The 5,810-nt window shown below is 37.8% G+C and overlaps 1 non-coding gene across 1 annotated transcript; it reads left to right on the top strand.

Moving 5' to 3' along the window:
- The first annotated feature begins 1,403 nt into the window (after positions 1 to 1,403).
- On the top strand, positions 1,404 to 1,511 carry LOC112799129 (small nucleolar RNA R71). The gene has a single exon (XR_003200708.1). It is a non-coding gene; the product is annotated as a small nucleolar RNA R71 (small nucleolar RNA).
- Positions 1,512 to 5,810: the final 4,299 nt, after the last annotated feature.

The raw sequence follows: 5,810 nt of genomic DNA, 5'->3' as shown, positions 1-5,810 counted from the left end.
TCCAAAGATGATGGATTCATCCTCATCCTTCCCAGTGTCTAGGATTATGAAGTCAGCAGGGATGTAAAGGCCTTCAACCTTCACTAAAACATCCTCTACAAGTCCATAAGCATGTTTCATTGATTTGTCTATTATCTTTAGTGAGATTCTTGCAGCTTGCACCTCAAAGATCCCTAATTCCTCCATTACAGAGAGTGGCATAAGGTTGATACCTGACCCAGGTCACACAGAGCCTTCTCAAAGGTCATGGTGCCTACGGTGCAAGCTATTAAGAACTTTCCAGGATCCGGTTTCTTTTGAGATAATGTCTGCTGAATCCAAGTATTCAGTTCATTGATGAGCAATGGAGGTTCATCCTCCCAAGTCTCATTACCAAATAAGTTGGCATTCAGCTTCATGATTGCTCCTAGATACTGAGCAACTTGCTCTTTAACAATATCTTCATCCTCTTCAGAGGAAGGATACTCATCAGAGCTCATGAATGACAATAGTAAGTTCAGTGAAATCTCTATGGTCTTTGTGTGAGCCTCAGATTCCTTTGATTCCTCAATAGGGAACTCCTTATTGGTCAGTGGACATCCCTTGAGGTCTTCCTCACTGGGAATCACTGCCTTTTCACTCTCTCCAGGTTCAGCCATTTTGTTTATAGTTATGGCATTGCACTCTCTTTTGGGATTCTTTTCTGTATTGCTTAGGAGAGTACTAAGAGGAGTTTCAGTAACTCTTTTACTCAGCTGACCCACTTGTGCCTCCAAATTTCTGATGGAGGACCTTGTTTCATTCATGAAACTGAGAGTTGTTTTAGATAGATCAAAGACTATGTTTGCTAAGCCAGAGAGGCTCTGCTCAGAATTCTCTGTCTGTTGCTGAGAAGATGATGGAAAAGGCTTGCTATTGCCAAACCTATTTCTCTCACCATTATTGTTGTTGAAGCCTTATTGAGGCTTCTGTTGATCCTTCCATGAGAAATTTGGATGATTCCTCCATGAAGGATTATAGGTGTTTCAATAGGATTCTCCCATGTAATTCACCTCTTCCATTGCAGGATTCTCAGGGTCATAAGCTTCTCCTTCAGAGGAGGTTTCTTTAGCACTGCCGGATGAAGCTTGCAATCCAGTCAGATTCTGAGAAATCATATTGACTTGTTGAGTCAATATTTTGTTCTGAGCCAATATGGCATTCAGAGTATCAATCTCAAGAATTTCTTTCTTCTGAGTGATTCCATTATTCACAGGATTTCTTTTAGAAGTGTACATGAACTAGTTATTTGCAACTATCTCAATGAGTTCCTGGGCTTCTGTAGGGGTTTTTAGATGAAGGGATCCACCAGCAGAATGGTCCAATGACATTTTGGACAATTTAGACAGACCATCATAGAATATGCATATGACGCTCCATTCTGGAAGCATGTCAGAAGGACACCTTTTGATTAATTGCTTGTATCTTTCCCAAGCTTCATAGAGGGATTCACCTTCTTTCTGTCTGAAGGTTTAGACGTCCACTCTAAGCTTGCTCAGCTTTTGAGGTGGAAAGAATTTGGTCAAGAAAGCGTTGACCAACTTGTCCTAAGAGTTCAGGCTTTCTCTAGGTTGTGACTCCAACCATTTTCTAGCTCTGTCTCTTACAGCAAAGGGAAAAAGCATAAGTCTGTAGACCTCGAGATTAACCCCATTGGTCTTAACAGTATCACAGATCTGCAAGAATTCAACTAAGAACTGATAAGGATCTTCCGATGGAAGTCTATGAAACTTACAATTCTGCTGCATTAGAGAAACTGATTGAGGCTTAAGCTCAAAGTTGTTTGCTCCAATGGCAGGAATTGAGATGCTTCTTCCATAGAAGTTGGAAGTTAGTGTAGTATAGTCACCAAGCATCTTCCTTGCATCTCTAGCATTTTTGTTGGGATCAGCTACCATGTCTGCTTCTTTTTTGAAAATCTCTGTAAGGTCCTCTTCGGAGTGTTGTGCTTTAACTTCTCTTAACTTCCTCTTCAAAGTCCTTTCAGGTTCAGGATCATCTTCAACAAGAATGTTTTTATCCCTGTTTCTGCTCATATGAAAAAGAAGAGAACAAAGGGAGTAATGGAATCCTCTATGTCACAGTATAGAGATTCCTTGAGGTGTCAGAAGAAAAGAAGAATAGAGGAATGAGGTAGAAAGAGAGTAAGAAGAATCCAAACACAGAGGGAGAGAGAGGGTTCGAATTATAAGTATAAGAGAAGTGTTAGCAAATAAATAGAAAGAGATATGAGAGAGAGTATTCGAAAATTAAAACTAAAACAATTAGTTAATTAAAAAGATTTTTGAAATAGTCGTTAGTGATTTTCGAAAATTGGAAGTGAAAAAGTGGTTAGGTGGTTTTGAAAAAGATAAGAAATAGTAATTAGTTGAAAAAGATTTGAAAATAATTTTGAAAAGATAGGAAGTTAGAAAAAGATTTTGAAATCAAAATTAAAAAAAAAAGATATGATTGAAAAAGATTTGATTGAAAAAGATTTGATTGAAAAAGATATGATTGAAAAAGAAATAAAAAAGATTTGATTTTTTTAAAATTGATGACTTGACTAACAAGAAACTAAAAGATATGATTCTAGAATTTAAAGATTGATCCTTTCTTAACAAGAAAGTAACAAACTTGCAATTTTTTGAATCAAAATATTAATTGTTAGCAAGGATTTTTGAAAATGTGATATGAAAAAGATATGATTTTAAAATTATGAATTAAAACATGAAAATTAAAAAAAAAACATTGAATTGGAAATGAAATTACCTCCCTTGTGTCTTCCTGGCGTTAAACGCCCAAAATGCTATCCATTCTGGCGTTTAACGCCGACTTGGCTGCCTCTTTGGGAGTTTAACGTCCAGCCAGATACCCTGGCTGGCGTTAAACGCCAGGAATCCTTCTTTACTGGGCATTTTTCTAAACGCTCAGAATGCTGCTAGTTCTGGGGCTAAACGCCCATAACGCTGCCCATTCTGGCGTTTAACGCCCAGAATAATACCTTTACTGGCGTTAAATGCCCAGAATGATAGCCATTCTGGCGTTTAACGCCCAAATTGCCTATTTACTGGCGTTTTAATGCCATTGAGCTCTTTTTCTCTGTGATTCCTCTACTTTATGTTCTGATCTTTCATTTCTCTATATTATTTACTTGAAAAGATATATTTTTTATTTTTTTTTTACTTTTGAATTTTGAATGAGGAGAGAGAAAAAAATAAAATGAAACAAAACAAATAATGCATGCAAGAACACTTTGAATGTCAAGATGAACACCAAGAACACTTTGAAGATCATGATGAACATCAAGAACATATTTTTGAAAATTTTTAAGAAAAGAAAGACATGTAAGACACCAAACTTAGAAATTTTGAATGTTTAGACACTTTGGATTCAAAAATGCATATGAAGAACAAGAAAAGACACAAAACAAGAAAATTTGAAGATCAAACAAGGAAAATCATCAAGAACAACTTGAAGATCAAAGAAGAACACAATGTATGAATTTTCAAAAATTTTAAGAAACTTAAATAAAAAATGCAATTGACACCAAACTTAAAATTTGACACTAGACTCAAACAAGAAACACAAAATTTTTTTGGTTTTTATGATTTTATTAAATTTTTTTGTATTTTTCAAAAATAAAGATAAAAAGCTTAAACATAAAATAAAATTACCCAATCTAAGCAACAAGATGAACCGTCAGTTATCCAAACTCGAACAATCCCCGGCAACAGCGCCAAAAACTTGGTGCACGACATTGTGATCACACTTTTCACAACTCCATACAACTAACCAGCAAGTGCACTGGGTCGTCCAAGTAATACTTTACGTGAGTAAGGGTCGATCCTACGGAGATTGACGGCTTGAAGCAAGCTATGGTCATCTTGTAAATCTCAGTCAGATGGATTCAAATGGTTATGAAGTTTTGATAATTAAAAGATAAGTAAAACGGAAAATAAAATAAAGATACTTATGTAATTCATTGGTGGGAATTTCAGATAAGCGTTTGGAGATGCTTTATTGCTTCTGAACCTCTGCTTTCCTGTTGTCTTCATCCAATCAGGCGTCCTCCCTTCCATGGCAAGCTGTATGATCCTCTCAGTGAAAATGGTCTGGCTACGGTTTCTGTACGTTTAATCAACTGTCGAATTTCTCGTCTCGAATGAAAAATATCAGGCACAGCTACTGCATGGCTAATCATCTATCGGTTCCCACTTGTCTCGGAATAGGATCTCTCTATCCTTTTGCACACTGTCACTGCACCGAACAGTCGTGAGTTTGAAGCTCGTCACAGTCATCTCGTCCTAGATCCTACTCGGAATACGGCAGACAAGGTTTAGACTTTTCGGATCTCAAGAATGCTGCCAATTGTTTCTAGCCTATACCACGAAGGTTCTAACCATGCGGACTCGGTCCGTGGATTAGAGACCCAAGAGATTATACTCCAACTGTCGTCTAATGACTACGTTGAACATCATGTAGACCGCTTGTGTTTGTCGGGCACGCGGATCTTGGCTAAGCGAGTAATGGAGATAGTGGGTGATTGTCATAGGTCACCCCCTTCATTTTGACTTAACTGAATTAAGTACGAGAGTATATCTTGGAGAAGAAGTAGGCGTGAATTGAAATAGAAACAATAGTACTTGCATTAATTCATGAAGAACAGTAGAGCTCCTCACCTTAATCTATGAGGTATAGAAACTCCACCGTTGAAAAATATATAAGAGAAGAAGGTCTAGGCATGGCCGAATGGCCAGCCATCCAAATGGCATAAGATAATTCTCAAAAGCTGCCATCCCCTAATACAATAGTAAAGAGTGCTATATATACTAAACTAATTACTAGGGTTTACAGAAAATGAGTAGATAGTACATAAATCTACTTCTGGGGCCCACTTGGTGTGTGTTTAGGCTGAGCTTTGAAGCTTTCACGTGCATAGGCCATCCTTGGGTTAAACGCCAGCTTGGATGCCAGTTTGAGCGTTTAACTCCAGTTCTGGTGCCAGTTCCGGCGTTTTATGCCAGAAAAGGGTCTCTGGTGGGTGTTTGGACGCCAGTTTGGGCGTTTAACTCCAGTTCTGGTGCTAGTTCCGGCATTTTATGCCAGAAAATGGTCTCTGGTGGGTGTTTAGACGCCAGTTTGGACCGTCAAATCTCGGACAAAGTATGGACTATTATACATTGCTGGAAAGCCCAAGATGTCTACTTTCCAACTCAATTGAGAGCGCACCTGTTGGGCTTCTGTAGCTCTAGAAAATCCACTTTGAGTGCAGGAGGGTCAGAATCCAACAGCATCTGCAGTCCTTTCTCAGCCTCTGAATCAGACTTTTGCTCAGGTCCCTCAATTTCAGCCAGAAAATATCTGAAAGTTAAGAAAAACACACAAACTCATAGTAAAGTCTAGAAATGTTATTTTTGCATAAAAACTAATAAAAATATACTAAAAAGTCACTAAAACATACTAAAAAACTATGTAAAAACAATGCCAAAAAGCGTATAAATTATCCGCTCATCAAGCTACAAGAGGGGTTCGAGCACCGAAGACTTGCAAAATGCTGGAGTACCGTAGGACCTTGCCGGTTCATAGGTTTGCATTGAATCGGTTGGGTTTGAACAGTTTTATGTTGAATCGGCCGGTTCTAAACAGTTTAATTACGCATTCAGTCCCGACTTCCGATCGAACTTATTAGACCATTAATTTACTAATTTTTTGGTTCAACCGCCTGGTCCGATCCAAATCTAACAACTATGGCTGTGATACGTGAGCATCTTTTCTTTATTTTAATATTATTTTAGTAATGAATTTTTTGA

The sequence above is a fragment of the Arachis hypogaea genome, chromosome 4 (assembly GCF_003086295.3).
Source record: "Arachis hypogaea cultivar Tifrunner chromosome 4, arahy.Tifrunner.gnm2.J5K5, whole genome shotgun sequence".
Classification (NCBI taxonomy): Eukaryota; Viridiplantae; Streptophyta; class Magnoliopsida; order Fabales; family Fabaceae; genus Arachis; species Arachis hypogaea.
This window is presented reverse-complemented; position numbering and strand designations above follow the sequence as displayed.